Source organism: Capsicum annuum, chromosome 3 (assembly GCF_002878395.1).
Source record: "Capsicum annuum cultivar UCD-10X-F1 chromosome 3, UCD10Xv1.1, whole genome shotgun sequence".
Classification (NCBI taxonomy): Eukaryota; Viridiplantae; Streptophyta; class Magnoliopsida; order Solanales; family Solanaceae; genus Capsicum; species Capsicum annuum.
This window is the reverse complement of record NC_061113.1, coordinates 83,130,416-83,149,600: the sequence shown is the minus strand read 5'-3', so window position 1 is coordinate 83,149,600 and position 19,185 is coordinate 83,130,416.

Here is a 19,185-nt window from a genome sequence, read left to right as displayed (position 1 = left end):
TATATTTTGTTTAGTTGAATTTTTCTCTCATACTATTTAGTTGTTTGATATTTGTGGATGAAATATTTGAAACTATGATTCTTTGATGTTAAAAATATTTGAAAAAAATACTTTATTACTTCATTGATTTCTGTAATGATCTTTCTCTAGAATAATCTAATTTAACAAAAAAATTTCTCTTTTTGGTAGAGATATAGTTTTTCCATTCTGTGATAAATGAATGTGGATGACTGCGGTGATACTTTTGGGTGGCTATGATATTTTACTGGTGGTGTATGTCTGGTGTATACTGAGTGTATCTCATTACATATCATGTGTATCACTACGCATGATACACTTTTGGGTGGCTATTATATTTTTCTCAGTCTTCTCCATAATACCATCCCAAATCTCTAACTCCTTATGGTTTTTCTCAAATGCGTTATTCCCAAATAGGTAGTTGGGAATTTTTCTACTTCTAAACTTAAGATACTGGCTAGGCTTTGAATGTCTACAACTTCCTTAACTTGAAACATACTGCTTTTCCTCAAATTAATAGATAGCCCTCAAACTACCTAAAAACCCACAAGAATCACACTAATAAAACATACTTGATCTGCCTTTGCATAAAAAAATATCACAGTGTCATCAGCATATAACAGTTGACAAATTTGCACCTCTTCACCTATTTGATTTCCCATTCTTAACCCATTAATACAATTATTTTGTATGGCAACCCCCGACATGTTATTGAGCCCTCCATGGCTAGAATGAATAAAAAAGGTGAGAGAGGGTCTCCCTGTCTTAATCTTTATTTTGAAGGAAAAAAACCCGAAGGTTCTCCATTTATTAAAATAGAGAACCTGACAGTTTTGATGCAAAAACCTATCCATTTCATCCATTTTCTCCAAATCCAATATGTTTTAGAGTATTAATGAGGAAATCCCTATTTACATGATCATAAGCTTTCTTAGTGTCAAGATTACACATGATCTCTGGGACTTCACCTTTGAGCCTTGGTTGAACACATTCACTAGGTATTAAAGCTGTATCCATAATTTGTCTCCTATGAATGAAGGCCATTTGGTGCTTGTTGACAGCTTGCTAACAACTCTCTTAAGTGTTTCTTCCAGAAGCTTGGGAAAAACTTTATACACTCCACCATTAGACTTATGGGTATAAATCTTAATTCAAGGGATCTAAATTTCTTAGGGATGAGGGACACATAATTGGGACTAAGACTTTTTTCAAACTTATGTCTCTCATGAAAATATCTCACAACATTCATGAAGTCAAACTTCAGCGACTCGCAAAAGTTTTGAAAAAAAGCTCATTAGAAAACCATCGGGGCCTGAGGCCTTATCACCGGTACACAACTTTATATAGTTCAACACTTTAATTTATTTGTAAGACACTAAAAAAGTTATCTCATAATCTTAGCCTTAGAGCGTGTTCAGCAAAGTGAAAATCCGGCCCTAAAAGATTGAGAAGTGACTTCTCAAGTGAGAAATATTTTAAATCATGTAGAATTTCCCTAATATTGAATTTTTTTTCATGTATATCATTGAATAATCTTTTCGTCGATACCAATTTTGTAAAAATCTGACATCGAACGAAGAAGTTATGGTCGATTTACAAAAAGTAGTTAAAACCGCCCAGGTGCGACAGCCGGATTGACGGACCGTCGAGCTTTCGATGGACTGTCTCCCAGACCATCGCAACCAAGGCAATAACTCCCTTTTTTGGCCCAAGTGTGACATCCGAGCTGGACCGTCAAGCTAGCAACGGACCGTCGCTAGGACCATCGCCGCTGAAGCAATGTGTCTTCGTCATGGTCAACATGCGATGAACGATCCGATGGACCGTCAAGTTTGTGACGGACTATCGCTGATACCATCATATTGAGGTAGTGTCTTCTTTTTTGACTGATATGCGATGGATGGTCCGACGGACCGTTAGACTAGCGACGGACCATCGCTTCGACCATAACAGCCCACGTTCAGTATTTTTAAGTCGATTTTAAAATAACTTTTTGGTCTTTTTCCACTCTTTTCAGCCCTTATTTATATCTGATCTAAGGTCACAACTTCATTGCTCACCTTCAACATCAAAAACTAGGGTTTACTACAAATCAAAACCCTTCTTTCTTCTTCAAGAAAAAAATTAAGAAATCAAGAAATCAAGAATCTCTCCATGAGCCTTTAAGAAAGAGTTTCCTAAGGTACGCAGATGTTGATTCTTGGGTCCCTTTCATCCAATAAGCTCAAGAATCCTTTTCTAAATTTCGAAGATCTTATGTTTATGAGTTTTCATGATTCATGTGAATTGAAATTGGAGTTCATGCTATTATTGAGTTTTAAATTTATATTTTGTTTATGAGGTTTCAAGATTTGAACCTAGTATGTGATATTCATGTGATGTTCATGATAAACCCTCTTCAAGTTGCTTGTTAAGTGATGTGTTCATGTCAATTAAGTGTAGAAATTGTTGAATAAGCAAAGCATGCTCCCCATATGTTTGATAAAATGCTTATGTGAAAGAATTAAAGCCATTATCGCATGTTGACTAGAATTCCCCAATTGTGTGCAAGCCCATGAATGCCAAGTTTTTGTTGAAAAGCCTTAGTGAATGAATTGTGACATGATAGCATAAAATCCCCCAATTATGTGCTCTTCGATACATGCTAAGACTTTAATACATGCTAAGTGTTTGATGCAAGACATTGTTGAATGGAGTATGATCCAATAGCATGTCTCCCTATACTATCACATGTTGATGATTTCTAAATGCTTGAAGAGATGTTTTAGATATTGTGGTCGTGAATGAATGTCCATGATCTTGATTATTCCAGAATGGCTATGTTTTACTTTTATGTTATCGAGTCCTGGGGTAAATTAGTTGTAGTCTAGAGCCTTTGTCAGTTTTCTCGATAATCTTAGTCAAGCCACGATTCTCAGAACTCATTGAGTTATAGAACTTTGTACTCTCAGACAGATATAGAACTTACGAAATCTTAGAAATCTCAGTGATCTCAGTATTGCTAGTATTCTAGCCTCAGTTCAGTACTCAGCTCCGATCTAGTAGTATTCAAGTGTTCAGTTCAGAACTCAGTATTATGCAATTAGATAATGAGATTCAGTAGTATTTTGTTAGATACGAAACCAAGTGAATTCGGCGTAACTCAGTCAGATCATTCAAGAAATACGATCAGTAACAGACTTAGCTCAGTCAAAGTTCAATTAAGAATCAGTTCAAAGTCTTTCAGTTTGGAGTAGGAGCTAGCACCGATTTAGTGCAAGGATGATGGCTCCCCGTTAAAGTGGTAGAGTCATTAGGAGAAATCCCTAAACTCAAGAACTACGTAGCCAGCGCAGGAGTAGGAGTCACCCATTAGAATGAGGCTTGACTGTTATACTTCCTTAGGATTGACTTCCTATGAGGGTCACCCATTAGAGAGGCTTGATCAGAGTAGAGGTCTTTAATTGTGGCACGGTATTGACACCCTTCCAGATGGGGTTATAGGTTGGACCCTACTAGTTTAGATTCAGGGCATGTTGGTTAAGTGAGAGCTCCCATACTTGTAGTTTCAGTATCAGTCTTCAGAGTAGAACTCAGAAATCAGGACTGTCAGATACAGTAACTTATCTCAGTAAGGAACTCAGATAGTTCCATAGATTCTATAATGACCCAATTTTTTGGAACCAGAATGTCACACGGTGCTCATGATCCCGAAGGACCACAAGCTAACCCTCTACTAATATCTGTACTTGAAAACTGCATAATATAGATAATAAATGCAAAAACTAGCCATAAGATTAAAAACATCTAAAAATACTCAAAATTGAAAATTGAATATTGATACATCTGTCTGAAAAGCCTCTAAACTATCTGAACTGTGGAGTTGATGGGACATATCCCAAACTAACTCCATCTACTAAAAGTAAACTATATCTTATGAAATAATAAATATGGATCATCCTCGAATGAAGAGGACTCACTACGTCTTCTATTGCTGACTAGGACTGAGATACTAAGGATACTCTGGATCTCAAGCCTCTGATCCTTTGGTATCAAATAAAACACCATAAAGCAAATGCGTCAGTACGGGAATGTACTGAGTACGAAGATGAGGTAAGGCTAAATGCAAGGGCTTATGCATGAACAATTACTTATTTGAATAATCATGAGAATACTGAATGAGGACATATGCATGAATACATAAATGATAACTGAAAACATCACAACTCGAAATACTGAAATTCGAATACTGCTTTACTAATATATGAACTCACTACTAATACTGAGATACTGAATAACTGAATCTGCTAATACCAATAACTGAATACCGAAGTTGAGATCGGTCTTATCTAGTGAGTGATCTAAAAAACTGATGATACTAAAGCTAATTAACTGAATCTACTCATATCAATGACTGAATTTTGAACTTTCTACTCTCGATTGACTGAATCGGAGATCAAACCTCTGTAATGGATGATCCCAAAATCTACTATCAATGATAAGAAAAGATTATGTCTAAGATCAAATATATCTAGCGGAAGATCTCTAAATCTGATAATGAGAATACCCAACTAAATCTGAGACTGAGATCAAGCCTATCTAATGGGTGATCTCTAGATATGACAATGAGATTACTCAATTGAATCTGAGACTGAGATCAAGCCTGTATAATGGGTGATCTCTAGATCTTATAATGAGATTACTCAACTAAATGTGAGACTGAGATCAAGCCTATCTAACGGGTCATCTCTGGATCTGATAATGAGATTACTCAATAACTTTATGTGGGACCATGTCTATCTAGCGGGTGGTCCATGAATCAATGGAACCATCTGAGTTCCTTACTAAGACAGGACTGTATCTGACAGTCCTAATTTCTGAGTTCTACTCTAAAGATTGATACTGAAACTACAACTGTGGGAGTGCTCACTTACCGACATCCCCCGAATCTGAACTAGTGGGGTCCAACCTGTAACTCCAGCTGGAAGGGTATCAATATCATGCCACGGGTAAAGACATCTCTGGTCAAGCCTGTCTAATGGGTGATCCTCACAGAAAGTCATGCCTAAGGCAGTATAATAGTTAAGCTTATCTAACGGGTGATAAGCCTTTATCTGATGGGTAACTCCTGCATCCTGCTCTAGTTACGCAGTTTTGAAGTTCAGGGATTGCTCCTTACAACTCTACTACTCTAATAGGGAACCTCCATCCCTACACTCACTTGGTGCTAGCTCCTACTCCCAACTGAAAAACTTTGAACTGATTCTTAACTTAAATTGAACTGAATCTAATACTGATCATATTTCTCGATTGATCTGACTGAGTTAAGTTTAATTCACTTGGTTCCATATTTGATGGAATACTACTAAATCTCATTATCTGACTGATGATACAGAGTTTTGGACTGAACACCCGAATACTACTAGATCTGAGCTGAGTACTAAACTAAGGCTAGAATACTAGCGATACTGAGATTACTAAGATTTTTGAGATTTCTTAAGTTCTATCTCATTCTGAGAGTACAGAGTTCTATAACTCACTGAGTTCTGAGAATCATGGCTTGACTGAGATTATCAAGAGATCTGACACAATTTCTAGACTGTAGCTAATTTGTCGGGCATAAATACCCCAAGACTCGATAACTAAAAGTAAACATAATCATTCTTGAAAAATTGAGACCATGTACATTCATTCACCATCACAATCACTACTACATCTCTTCAAGCACTAGGAAATCATAAACATGTGATAGTATAGGGAGACATACTATTGGCTCATACTCCATTCAACAAGGTCTTGCATCAAATACTTAACATGCATTAAAGAACACAAAATTGGGGGATTTCATGCTAACATGTCACAATTCATTATCTAAGTCTTTTCAACAAACACTTGGCATGCATGGGCTTGCACACAATTGGGGATTTCTAGTCCACACGATATAATCTCCCTAATTCCTTCACATAAGCATTTTATCAAATATATGGGGTGCATGCTTTGCTTATTCAATAATTTCTACACCTAATTGACATGAACAGATCACTTAACAAGCAACTTTAAGAGGGAAGATCATGAACACCATATTAATATCACATACTAGGGTCAAAGCTTGAAAACCTTGTAAACAAACATGAATCACAACTCAATCATAGCATGAACATCAATTTCAACCTATATGAATCCTGAAATCTCATAAACATAAGATATTTGAAATTTAGAAAAGGATTCTTGAGATTCTTGGGTGAAAGGGACCAAAGAATCAACATGTGCATACCTTAGGAAACTCTTTCTTGAAGGCTCTTGGAGAGATTCTTGATTCTTGATAGCTCTCTTCTTGAAGAAGAAAGAAGGGTTTTGATTTTATAGAAACCTTAGTTTTTGATATTGAGAATGAGAAATGTGGTTGTGAGCCTTGATCGAGTATAAATAGGGGCTGAAAAAAGTAGAAAAAGATAAAAGAAGCCCTTTTAAAAATTGACTAACAATTACAGATCGAGGACAGCAACGGTCGAAGTGACGGTCCATCGCTAGGTCTGACGGTCCATCGGATCATCCGTCATATGTTGGCCTGGAAAAGGATACACTGCTTCAAGGTTTGGATCTTAGCTATGGTCCATCACAGTGTTGATGGTCCGTCGGATCATCCATCGCATGCTAGCCAAGATCAGGCCACACTGCCTCAGCAGCGACGGTCCATCGCAGCCTTGACGGTCCATCATCCTAGCCATCACACTTGGGTGTCACTGGCTTAGTTCCGATAGGCTGGACGATGGTCTATCATAAGCTCGACGGTCCATCAACCAGGCCGTCGTACCTGGGAGTTTTCAATTGCTTTCAGTAAAACGATCATAACTTCCTCATTCGATGTCGGATTTTGACAAAATTGGTATCTACAAAAATATTATTTAATTATATACATGACAAAAAGTAGATATTAGGAAAATTCTACACGGTTTGGGAAATAACTTCTCAATCTTTTAGGGACCGATTTATACTTTGCTGAACACGTTCTAAGGCTTAGCCTACGAGAGAATTTTGTGGGGTCTTACAGATTCATGAACCACCCAATAGATACGCCTGGTCCCTTATAAAGTTATTCAGTATTAGCATTATCAGATCCAGAGATTACCCATTAGATAGGCTTGATCTTAGTCTCATATTCAGTTGAGTAATCTCATTATCAAATCCATAGATCACCCATTAGATATTCTTGATCTCAGTATCAAATTTAGTTGAGTAATCTTATTATCAGATTCAGAGATCACCCATTATATAGGCCTAATCTTGTTCTCAGACTCAGTTGAGTATTCTCATTATTAGATTTAGAGATCTTCCTCTAGATAGGTTGGATCTCAGACATACTCATTTCTTATCATTGATAGTAGATTTTGGGATCATCTGTTAGAGAGGTTTGATATCAGATTTAGTCAGTTGAGAGTAGCAAGCTTAGAGTTTAGTCACTGATATAAGTAGATTCAGTTAATCAGCTTTAGTATCATCAGTTTTTGAGATCACTTGCTTGATAGGACTGATCTCAACTTCAGTACTCAGTTATCGATATCAGGAGATTTAGTTATTCAGTATCTCAGTATTAGTAGTGGTTTAGATGACAGTAAATTAGTATTCGAGCTTCACTATTCGTAGTCATGATGATTTCAGTTATGTTTGTGCATTCATGCATATGTCCTCATTCAGTACTCTTATGATTATTCAGTTAAGTAATTGTTCATGTATAAGCCCTTGCATTTATCCTTACCTCATCTTCATACTCAGTACATTCCCATGTACTAATGCATTTTCTCTATGGTGTTTTATTTTACACCATAGGTTTAGAGGCACGAGATCCAGAACACCCTTAGTAGCTCAGTCCCATTTAGCAGCAGTAGACATAAAAGTGAGTCCTATATTATTCGAGGATGACCCTTATTTTATTATCGCATCAGATTTAGTTTATTTTCAGTAGAAAGAGTTAGTTGGGTTATGTACCATAAACTCCACACTTCAGACAGTTTAGAGGCTTTTCAGACAAATGTATCAGTATTCAGTTTTTAGTTTTGAGTATTTTTAGATGTTTTAAACCTTATGGCCAGCTTTTACATTTATTATCTATATTATGAAGTTCTCAGGTATAGATATCAGTAGAGGGCTAGCTTGTGGTCCTTTGGGATCATGAGCACCGTGTGATGTTTCGGTTCTATAAAAATTGGGTCGTTACATTCTTCAAATTATCTCTGCAACCATTCTCTTTCTTCTTTATTTATGTTGTCCACCCCTTGGAAATTTAATTTTGGTCTTCACCTTTGTATTTTATTGTATAGATTTTGATAAAAATTAATAATTTCTGATTTAATCTCTTTTAGCTCTGTAATATAATTCCTTTTTGCTAGTAGAGAATTGATATAATTAAATCTTTTGCGAATTATGGCCATCCTATAAAGAATTTAGTTTTCTTTTTGCCCTTCTTAAGCCATTGTATTCTTGAACTCTGTCTCTAAGCTATTTTCTCTTGATTCTCAACCTCCTCAAACTTCATAGATATATGTACTATCTCTTCTTCTGCTAGAAGTCTTACTTCCTGAATCTTCTCTAGTTCTAATAACTGGTTTATAATTTTTTGTTTCCTCTATTTCTAATTATTTTTCTGTTTCAATCTCCATTCCTTTAATTTTCCTTTTAATATCTTTAATTTTGAGGATAATAGAAAATACCTTATACTAATTACATTGAAGGAAACCCACCTCTCTTTCATCTGGAGCAAAACCATTCACCCTCATCCACCATTTCTTAAATTTGAAATAAGATTTTCTCATATTCAAGTCTCCACAGTCAAGAAAGATCATATTATGATCTGATCCTACTTTAGGCAACATACTCTGTTTGATCGGGGAAAAAGCCACATCCCATTGTGAGGAGTATAAAAACCTATCAATTCTAAAGGCTAGGGGTGTGCATAGGTCAGTTCGGTTTTATGTATTATTGATTTTGTTTATCGATTATCGATTTTTAAAAATTCTAAACTAATAAGATATTTTTTATTAGTTTTCAATTTATTGGTTTTTAGTCCTATAATGGTTCATTTTTTGGTTTAACCGATAAGAAAATATGTATAGAATAGAAATAGTTGAAACTAACAAGAAAAGAAACAAAATGATAGTTGCAACAAAAATCCGACATGATGTGTTTTATTTTACAAGAATCTTCAAGCTTGAATAGATTTTCAGGAAATCGAATAGGTTTGTAGAAATGAAAGAGAAATATAGAGTATGTAATATATATATACATATAGTAGGGGTAAAGTATAACTTGGAATATTCTTATTGGGTTATAGGTTTACCCATTAACCAAATAAAAAAACCCAAAACGAACCAATAACCTAATAAAAAAAATTATAAAACCATTAAAAAATCATTAACACAATAACCAAATAACACTAAACCAATAACATTTTTATTTGTTCGTTTTTTTCACACCCCTAAAAGAGGCGACATATGGTTGTCACTTGTTCTCCAAGTAAAGCAACCCCTAAGAAAGGGAGGGTCAATGAATTTCATCTCATTTATCCACTTTGTAAATTTATTTATGGCCCTTGTTATTCTATGCCCTTCTGATATTTCACTAGGGTACCTTGTGACATTAAAGTCACCATAAGTTATCCAAGGGCCATTACACATTTCCTTGATGTTGAGTAACTCCTACCAAAGTTCTCTTCTGGTTGCAATGTTGCAGTAAGCATTTACTGCGCTAAGGAACAATGCAAGACTTTGGTTTATGCCTTCAAACTTAATTGTTATCACTTGATTAGCATCTTCTACCAATTCCCCCCTCCAATATTTTTTGTCCCATATCACTACAATACCTCTCCTTTTGATAATTGCATTCAAATGACACTCCCCCATAAATATATTTAGCCACAACTGTCTAAAAAATTAAACTTCAACTTCTATCAGTTTAGTTTCAATTAATACATATATATCGCCCCCTCAATGTTGAATTAGGATTCTAACTACTCCCCTCTTACTTTTACTGTTCACCCCCATCACATTCTAAAAAAGGATTATAATCTTCATTAGATACTAGCTGTTGTTTTCTCCCTCTATTTTTTGGCTCCCCTTATTTGAAAATCACATTAAATTCCTAGTTCCTGACTTCTTTGAGCATAGATCTCTTGGCATTGGTTAAGCTGACAGCTTTGTCCCTCTGCCTTAATTCTTTCCTTTTTTGATTGACTCTAAGAAATAGTTTGAAAGAAACTTCATTGCAGCCATGGAATGCTTCCCCAAACAGACGACTAAGATTTAAGATGTTGGAATGAACCTAAAGAGATGCTCTATCTTCAATTTCTTGCTCTACGAGGGTTACTATTTTGTAGTGGTATGGGGTTATCTTGGAAGTTTGTCCTCTGCTTTTTTGAACATTCCCTTTGGGAAAAAACTTCTCTTTCTGAAGAGTTAAAGTACATTTCTCCCCCTGTTCCTAATAACTGATCTTCTGTAATCCCTCCTCTTTAATTTTCACTTTCCCTTGTCCTTTAATGAGTCCAAACGCACAGAAAAAGAAAGCTCTGCTAGTCTTCACTCATATCTCCTCCCCAGTCAGCAGAGAGCCAAATAAAGTGAAAGCTTCTCTCGAGAACAACCTGTTGACAAAATGCTCTGGATCTTCTAAAAAAAGAACTCTTTGGGGGATATTTGCGCTTCCTTTAGCCCACTACAATTTAAATGATTTAATTAAACCAAATAGCCCAGGAATTCTTGAATTAAATATGGCCCTATTTTTTGAATTAATTTTCTCACGTGTTCCTCAGACATTAACATGTGCCCTTCTTTTTCTTTTGCTTCATAGGTCTTTTTCTTTATTTTATCTGCTGTATTTATCACTGATGCATTAGGTATGAGGGTTTGAGATTTCTCCATCAAATTACTCTCACCCTGAGGTTCAAGAAGTCTCGTGTCAGTCCTTTGAGTCTCGAGTTCTTCTCTATTGATTACTCAGAACCTTACTGGAGCTAAACACCATACAAATAAGGTAAAAATACGGTCACTATCACTTACCTTGAGATATACCAAAATGTCAGGCAGAGGACCTCTCACCCATAATTGTAGCCATCTCAGGTGGTTTTAGAGTTGGGTCTTCTCTTCTATTTTGATCCACCCACTGCATTGGTTACCAACTACCTTCATCACCTTCTCCGACTAGAGCTGGAGAGGAAATCCTAAGATACAAACCCAGAACTAGTCAAATTTTTTCTATGTTTATATAGCACCGGTCGTCGGAGACTACTAGTCTAGCTCCATAAAATAATTATTTCTTTTCTATCTTCCAAAAAGTACGTACTCTACGTACTCTGCATCTATTCTAGATTAAAATTCAAAGAGAAACTAAATACCATTTAGATCGAAGATCTATATGCTGAAGATGCCTTTCTAAGTTTCTTGGATCTATTTCCTTAGATAATTAAGATTTGGGATCTCATCACAATCTAGGAAACTGCAATTCGAACTTCTTTTCAATGGATCTCTCTCGTCATTGTCACTATTTAGGGAGTCTATTGTAGTCCATTTGTTCTTTTAGATAGCACCCCTATAACTTCCCTTACCTTTGTCCCTCTTTGTACTCATTTCCCCTGCATTAGAATTTTATGTATGATTAGAAGTCTTTAATAATGAAATACTCTATTTTAATTGATCGCAAGGTCTATCCTTCATTAAATGAGTTCTCTGGTAGAATAATGACTTGATCTCTCTTCTCTATTAACTATGATATCCAAAATTAATCTCCCAAAATTATTAAACTTAATAGTACAATAAATGTGGTAGTCACATCTTTGTACCTCCAAGTCTTGAATGATTTTTCTTTAATTTCAGAAGCTTCTTTTATTATTTTGCATAGCCACCCTAAAGAAAATCTACTAAGTTGGATCCTCCTCATGTAGAGTTTGGCACTCTCTACCCACTTAAACTAAGTTTCTGAGGTAGATTGTGATTTCATTAAGTCATAAGACTTTCCCCCAAAACAGAAATAAATCCTATTATCCATTCTTAAAGACAACCCTTTCTTACTCCCACCAGATCTACATGCCTGCAAAATGTTCATTAGTGTCTGTAGAAATCATACAAGGGATATGATCCAATAGAGTCAGGTCAATAGACTCCTCTTCCTGAGAGAACTATTTTTGATAGAATAAAACAAGCTTCTTAACTATTAATTCCTCCTCCTAGCCATTTTTCTCCTCTATTTTGTATATTTTTAATCTTCAACCTTCTTCACCTCTCCTTCACAAGGTTATGAAAAAATCTAGTATTCCTATCTTCTTCTATGAACTAGTTGAGTCTAGATTTTTGCCTTCAGAATTTTTCTTCAAAATATGAGTGCCTTTTGATCTTATCTTGAGCCTTATGAAGGACTTCCCTATTGGCACAAGTAGGCTTCTCTTTAAAAATTTCTCTTTAAGTTTGACAATCTCATATTAGATTATTAATTCCTAGAATATAACACCAAACGTTTCCCTGATCCATCTAGATAGTGGTTTCTTAACTCTTTTGATTGAAACCACAGAGATAATTGCTTTCGACCTCTACATTCCAATTATTTTTCACAACATCCATGAACCCTTCATTTCTATCCAGAATACAATAATTTTAAATATTTATAAAATTACTGTCTCTGTTTCTTCATTATAATCATCACTAGGACATGATCAAAACTAGTTCTAGTTAAATGCGCCATATCCATGACTTCAAACCATTCTTACCATTGCTGATTTACCACAACTCTATACAACCTCTTAAATATATAGTTTGGACTTGCTTTATCATTTTACAAAGTATAGGGGCTACTTTTGAAATTAATTTCAATGTTTTTACATGAATTCAAACAAAAGACAAAGTTCTCATATTCATTTGGATTGTCTGGGAGACCTCCAATTCTCTCTTCCTCACTCAAAATAACATTGAAATCTCCTTTAACTATCCAAGGAGAATTCATTGTGTTAGCCAAATTGTAACTAAAATCCCAATAATATCAACTTTCTCTTATAGTGCATTTGACATGCACTAGTGTAGTGTAGCAAACCTTGTGTGGTCATGCCAATTTATGTATAATTTATTTACCTCTATAGTAATAGTATCCTCTACAAAATATGAAATCTTTCCACTGCTGTTAGAACCTGTTTGCACTCTATTCTACCTGCTCTTATACATACTAATCTAATTAGCTCTTTGAAAGGGCTCTAAAAGAGTAATTAGACTAAATTCATGATCTTACTGTAACATATGAACTCTATTAAAAGCTTGATGACTTTACTAGATCTAATATTCTAAATTAAATATTTCATTATTATTTATAATTGATTTTGGTGGTGGCACCTCTTGAGGGTATCTGGTTTGTCGATAAATCCTACTTCTTGATCTTCTTTTCTCTGCCTATTTTTAGAAATGTGTATGTTTTCTTGTTGCCCTCAATTGCCTTCTCCTTGTTCATCACTGCTAATTCCTCAACACTTAACTCATGTGTGACAATGGGATGTAATTTTCTATTTGGGGATCCTTCTATAGACTATCATGATTGGTAATCTGGTCCAACTGCTCCTGCCCACAATCAATCATATCACCATTTTCTTATTCGTGATCACTATGAAGCTCCACCTTCCTCCCTTCACTTTACACTGCCTGAATAGAAGCAATGTTCATAGAGGCTAATCTTATCTCCTTGGATTCCATATTATTATGTTGGAAAAGTTCTTTACATTCTTCCACCTAATTTTCTTCATATGTATTCCCCTTTTTCTTTCATATCCCCACTTTGAAGAAACTTCTTCTAGGTATTATTTTTATGCCACTTTATCACCTCATTTCTTGAATCTAGTAAAACCAGGAGAAGAAATCTTCAACTGTAGTAGATTGACTGCATCCTTTTTTGGAATCAATTTTCCACCAGTTGCTTATGCTTTTTCATTGAATCTTTCCTTTTTTTGTTTCTATCGGGACTTTGACCAATTTCATCTATAGTTTTTAGGACTGTAGAAGTGAATGTAAGTGATTCAGCTCTATTGCTTGCTTTCTTATGATTTTTCTGCCCTTCAAGTGCATCTACATTCCGTCTCTTCAGTTGGTGCTGAAAATAGATTGTGTGACTACTTTAGTGGTTGTTGATGGCTGGTTCTTTGAGTTTTATCTATTGTTATCAATATCTTCCTTTGTAATTACTTTTTTATTTTGATTTCTTTCCATACCTCAAGATTACCTATAATCTTTCTACTTTCTAACCTTTTTTATGGAAAAGATACAACCTGCTGGTGTAGCTGCTGTATTTGTAGAGATGCTGCCCATTCTTTACCATGATCCTTAGTTACTGGCCTTAATTCTGATGTAGTACCCGATAATTTTCAATATTGTACCCTTGTAGTTTGCACTCAAAACAATACTTCTGTAGATGATCATAGTGAATTTTGACTTGTGTATTTCTCATACCTCTTGTACCTTCATTGTAAATCTCAATGTTAACAACTTTGGGGACAGTGGATTTAAGGTCAACTTAAATTTTTGACTCTAGTACAGTTGGGTCGAGTTTTATTCATGGTTGCCATGTCCAATTGAAGTGGCTTTCCCACAACAGAGGTATGACCGAATTTTTTTTACAATGAAAGTGAGGGAAAGGCTAGACAAGGAGATCCAAGCAATGGCCTATGTAGTTTCCCAATCAACTCAAAATGATGAGTCATATATTAACAGTTGCATCCGAAAGGCTTTACCTTACCTATTGCTGATGTAATAGGAGTTTTTAGCTATCATATTAAAAAATTCCTCCAATAGTGAACATCTAATAAGAATATGTCTTCCTAAGCACTATTTGACAAGCTCTTTTTACACCAATTTGACCAGGTAACTGTTTCCCTATGTCATCAATTTTAGACCATCCTTGTGAGAATTTCTCAATGATTGAAAATTGTAATTTCTCCGTCAAGTTCATTTGTGTAAATTCAAATTATGTCCATCTTACACAGGGAATTCCATCAACAAATTCATCTGGTTAAGGATTGGGTTTACAGTGGTATTAGTGGGAGTATAACTCCGATTAAGGGTTAGAGGACTGAATAGATCTTCGTAGTTTGGTGGTATTTGTTTAGGTGATTTGTAGAGATTGTATTCGATATCTTGAGGACTTATTATGTGGATTGTGCAGTAGGTTGAGTGAGAAGAGAGGGAAATTATATAATTGGGTTGTAGGTTACCACCTGATCTTGATTGACCATGGCATCTATTGGTTGTGTCAGCAACATGGTTAGTCAAAAGGGGGATGAGAGAGGAGAGCTTATTAGAATCATAAAATTAAGTGATGTATTTGAAAAAGTTTGTTGTATTCATGTAAAATTAAGTGATGTATCTGTGTGGAATGTGATGTATCTGTATTAAGTGATGTATTAAAAAAATATAATGTACCCACGTAAAATTAAGTGATGTATTTAGAAGAATGTGATGTATTTGTGTGGATTAAATCATGAATTTTTAGTAATTTTAGAGTTAAATTAGGATGGTGAGTAATTTGGTTCAAGAGTATTGAGATTTAAGTAATTTCTATTTTTACTTCAGTCCAACTATGGTTAGCATATCATGATTCACGAAAACCAGTAAATGTAGGCTTTCACGTAAGCTATTTTAGCACACATAATTGCATTTTGAATTATAAAATTCTTAAATGGATTTTCATATTGTTTCTTGAAATTCATAAGAGACTTTATAACAAGGATAGATTAGATTAATGGGGCATCTACACTAATTTGATATGCTCTTTGTGATGCAGCGGAAGATGACCAACACTTATTAATGAGAATCAAATTACTTTGAATACATATGAAATTAATGAGAAAGAAAAAATACTAAGATTAAAGATTAACAAAATTTATGAATAAAATCTCCTATTTTCAAGATATGTTCTCAATTTTAATTGATCATCATAATCAAAATTAGTGGATAAAGATCATTATGATACTAATTAGAGTTGTAGAATAGGCTGACATAACCCAAATCAATCCTAGTAGGCTTGAGAGTTACATGGGTTAGGATGGGATGCTTCTTTTAACTAAAGGATTTTTAAAATAGCAGCCCAACCTTGTCCTAAGCAGGCCACAGGTTGGGCCAGGTTGGTCCTTCAAAAAGATAAAAATTACTCAAAACATGTCAAATGAAAATAATGTAATTACAAGACAATCACCAACTATGATAAGCCTTCACTTTAATATGTCACCTACTAGATAAAGCATGTTATCATTCAAACACTCTTCTAATAGCTTTCAAAGAATTAGTATCAACCAAAGGATCTTACCAGCAACACAAGGCAATAAACTTCTAAACTTCAGAATTATGATAATCCAAAAACATAAAAATCTTAGCTGGTCTAAAGTCTTTCACAGTTCCAAAACAAATCTAAATAGTTAAAAATTACATAATTCATCCGTTAAATATTAGCAACTCTGCTTCCACTTGTACTTGTAAACATTTTCACTTAATTATCACAAAAAGAGGAACTCAAATTTAGACAAAATTCAACACATGTTTGGAGAAGAAACAAATCTAAAAAGGACAGATTTGGATGAATTTTTAAGTATTTGTTAAATATTCTTACTTGTATTATTTGGACAAACCGCTAAGAGAAGAGAAATGTTTAAAAAACCTTAACTACCTAATAGAGAAAAGCTACACATTACTTAAAATAGACGTTAAGTTAGATTTTTCATCTTTTTATACAAAACTCTAACAAATGAAAGACCATGTAAAAATATATAATAATTATTTTTAAAGTTGAAGGCTCACTGTTGACCTCTAAGGCTGATAGGCCAAGTGAGGCTGGGCTTATAAGTCTGATGTCGATCGAATTACACCTTCTAAAAGTATAATGCGGTCTCTATCAAATAAAGAACCCAACAAAGGTTGGGATCAAACCCATAGGGAATAGGATGAATCTCTATCATGAACTTCCTGAAGTGGTCGAAAAGTGAAGATAGTAAATTGGGGGAATTTTGTTATAACAGTAGTAGTAATAGTAACTAATCCTGAAAACTCTAGGTTGAAATCAAAATGAGACTAATATAGAGACTGTGCTCCCCCTAACTTCCTAACTCTGCAAGCTTATCGTGCTCGTCAAACTATTTCGGTGCCTTGCATGTAGAATCTAACATGTTATGTATCACCAACCGGCTCTCGACACCTTTTTGTGAATTTCATTCATCTCCCCTCGGTCTTAAAGTGTCGCATAACTAACCTTTGTACTGGATCCCAGATTAACTATGTTCTCTCAGTCTCAAGTTAATTAGATAAAAGTTGATAGCTTCAAATTACTATTATGATCCTCTTTTCCTAATCTCAACCTGTCTCTCGAGTTAGTATCTAATACAAGTGGGTTCTTAGTGTCTGTAGTCTCTAAGAAAACAATCAATATGAAGAAAACCATAATCCATGCATAAACACTGATCAAGAAAGACTTTGCGCTTTCTCTACTTTGTTATTCCATCAGGGTTCCCATAACCCCAGTTAGGAGGCTGAGTGACTCATGTTTGTATAATAGAAAACATATAAATAATATCACAAAAATTTAAGAATGAAAATCTAAATCTCAAACTGAGAAAGTCAAGAACAAGAATTCCAAGATGACCAAACCCGATTAGGGGCATTGTCGTAATGGGCATCCCAAGTCCAACTAGGACTGGGGACCACCCCCTGTTACCCAACCCAACCATTATCAGCATACCTTAAGTTGGTTGAATACTGAACAAATAGCAAGATAGCATAGCTGGACAAGGACTGAATTTGGGATAGTTCTATTAATAGACCAACCCAACCAAGTGGTCCCGTCACACCAAACCATACCAACCAAACCACCAATCCAAACCAACACGAAGACAAGGGCCATAAATCAGCCCATAACCAAATGAGTTCTAAATCATAATATGATTCATCTTAAAATGAAATACGATGAAACAACCAACAATCTCATTAATCGATATCAATCCCAATAACAATGCCAATGCTAAGGGTGACACCAATACCGATCCCGTTCATTCCAACACATAGCAGTACCATAAAGCTTCTAACCATAAAAGTAAGAATATCCAGTTGGGACATGCACCCAACCATAGCCAAAATCAAAATCCACAAATAAAAATCTGCTGAAAAGGCCCCAGTATGTGAAGCCGAACGATTAGGGAATAAAAACCTGGGATGAGTAGTACATCCCTAAATATATAGTATGACATCATGAACATGGTTACCAAGACCAAGCTTCATATCAACAAATATCAGTTTCCAGTTTTGACCCCCTGGGACCTCCACCTTCCACGACTTTGCTACATATCCCACCATTATTGGCCAATTAAAAGCTTTACCAAGCAACCAACTAATTCATTTACCATTTATTAAATAAGGAAATTAGTAATGCTATAGTCATATCAACAATAACTTGTAAGTTTTGTCCATAGACAACCATATATAGGTGTAAGGGATTCAATGTACCCTTAATGATTTTCAATTAAAAAAAACCATGGCCACCAAGGCCTTTCCAACCTATTTAAAATCATTTAAACCATTCATACCATTTAAGGTTCCATTGCCAAGTTTAAAAAATGCATAAGTTTCATTGAAAAATGAATTTTATACTGAAAACATTGTTAAAGACATTTTTATCAAACACATTGGGCGCATAATATTTTAAAAACCAAAGTCTATTAACAATTAACCATTTCCATACAACCAATTATCCAAAATCACCATTAATGCATATAAAATCATAATTAAAACATGGGAAAACTATAACCAAGGATTTATAACTAAAACCCCCAAATCATAGTTAAAACCAAAAATCATACAACAATGAAATCATAAAAACATTGTATAAAACCATGCATTTAGTTAAAACTAATAATGAAGAAAGAGAACATGCCTTAATTGAGTATATAGACGGAGAGAAACCATGCCTCTAGTTGAATCCGTAGCTTTCTTGCCCAAAAGCTTTTGGAGAGAATTATAAAGTGTTTAGGAAGAGTTTTTAAGTGTTAATTAATAGATAATAAGGTAAATAATCTCCTAATAGGAATATAAGTCATGGGACCTTATTAGGATAACTGGGAAAATATCCAGAATACCCCCACTTAAGTTGCACAAAATCTCACAACAGGGGTACGACCGATGCTCATGAGTC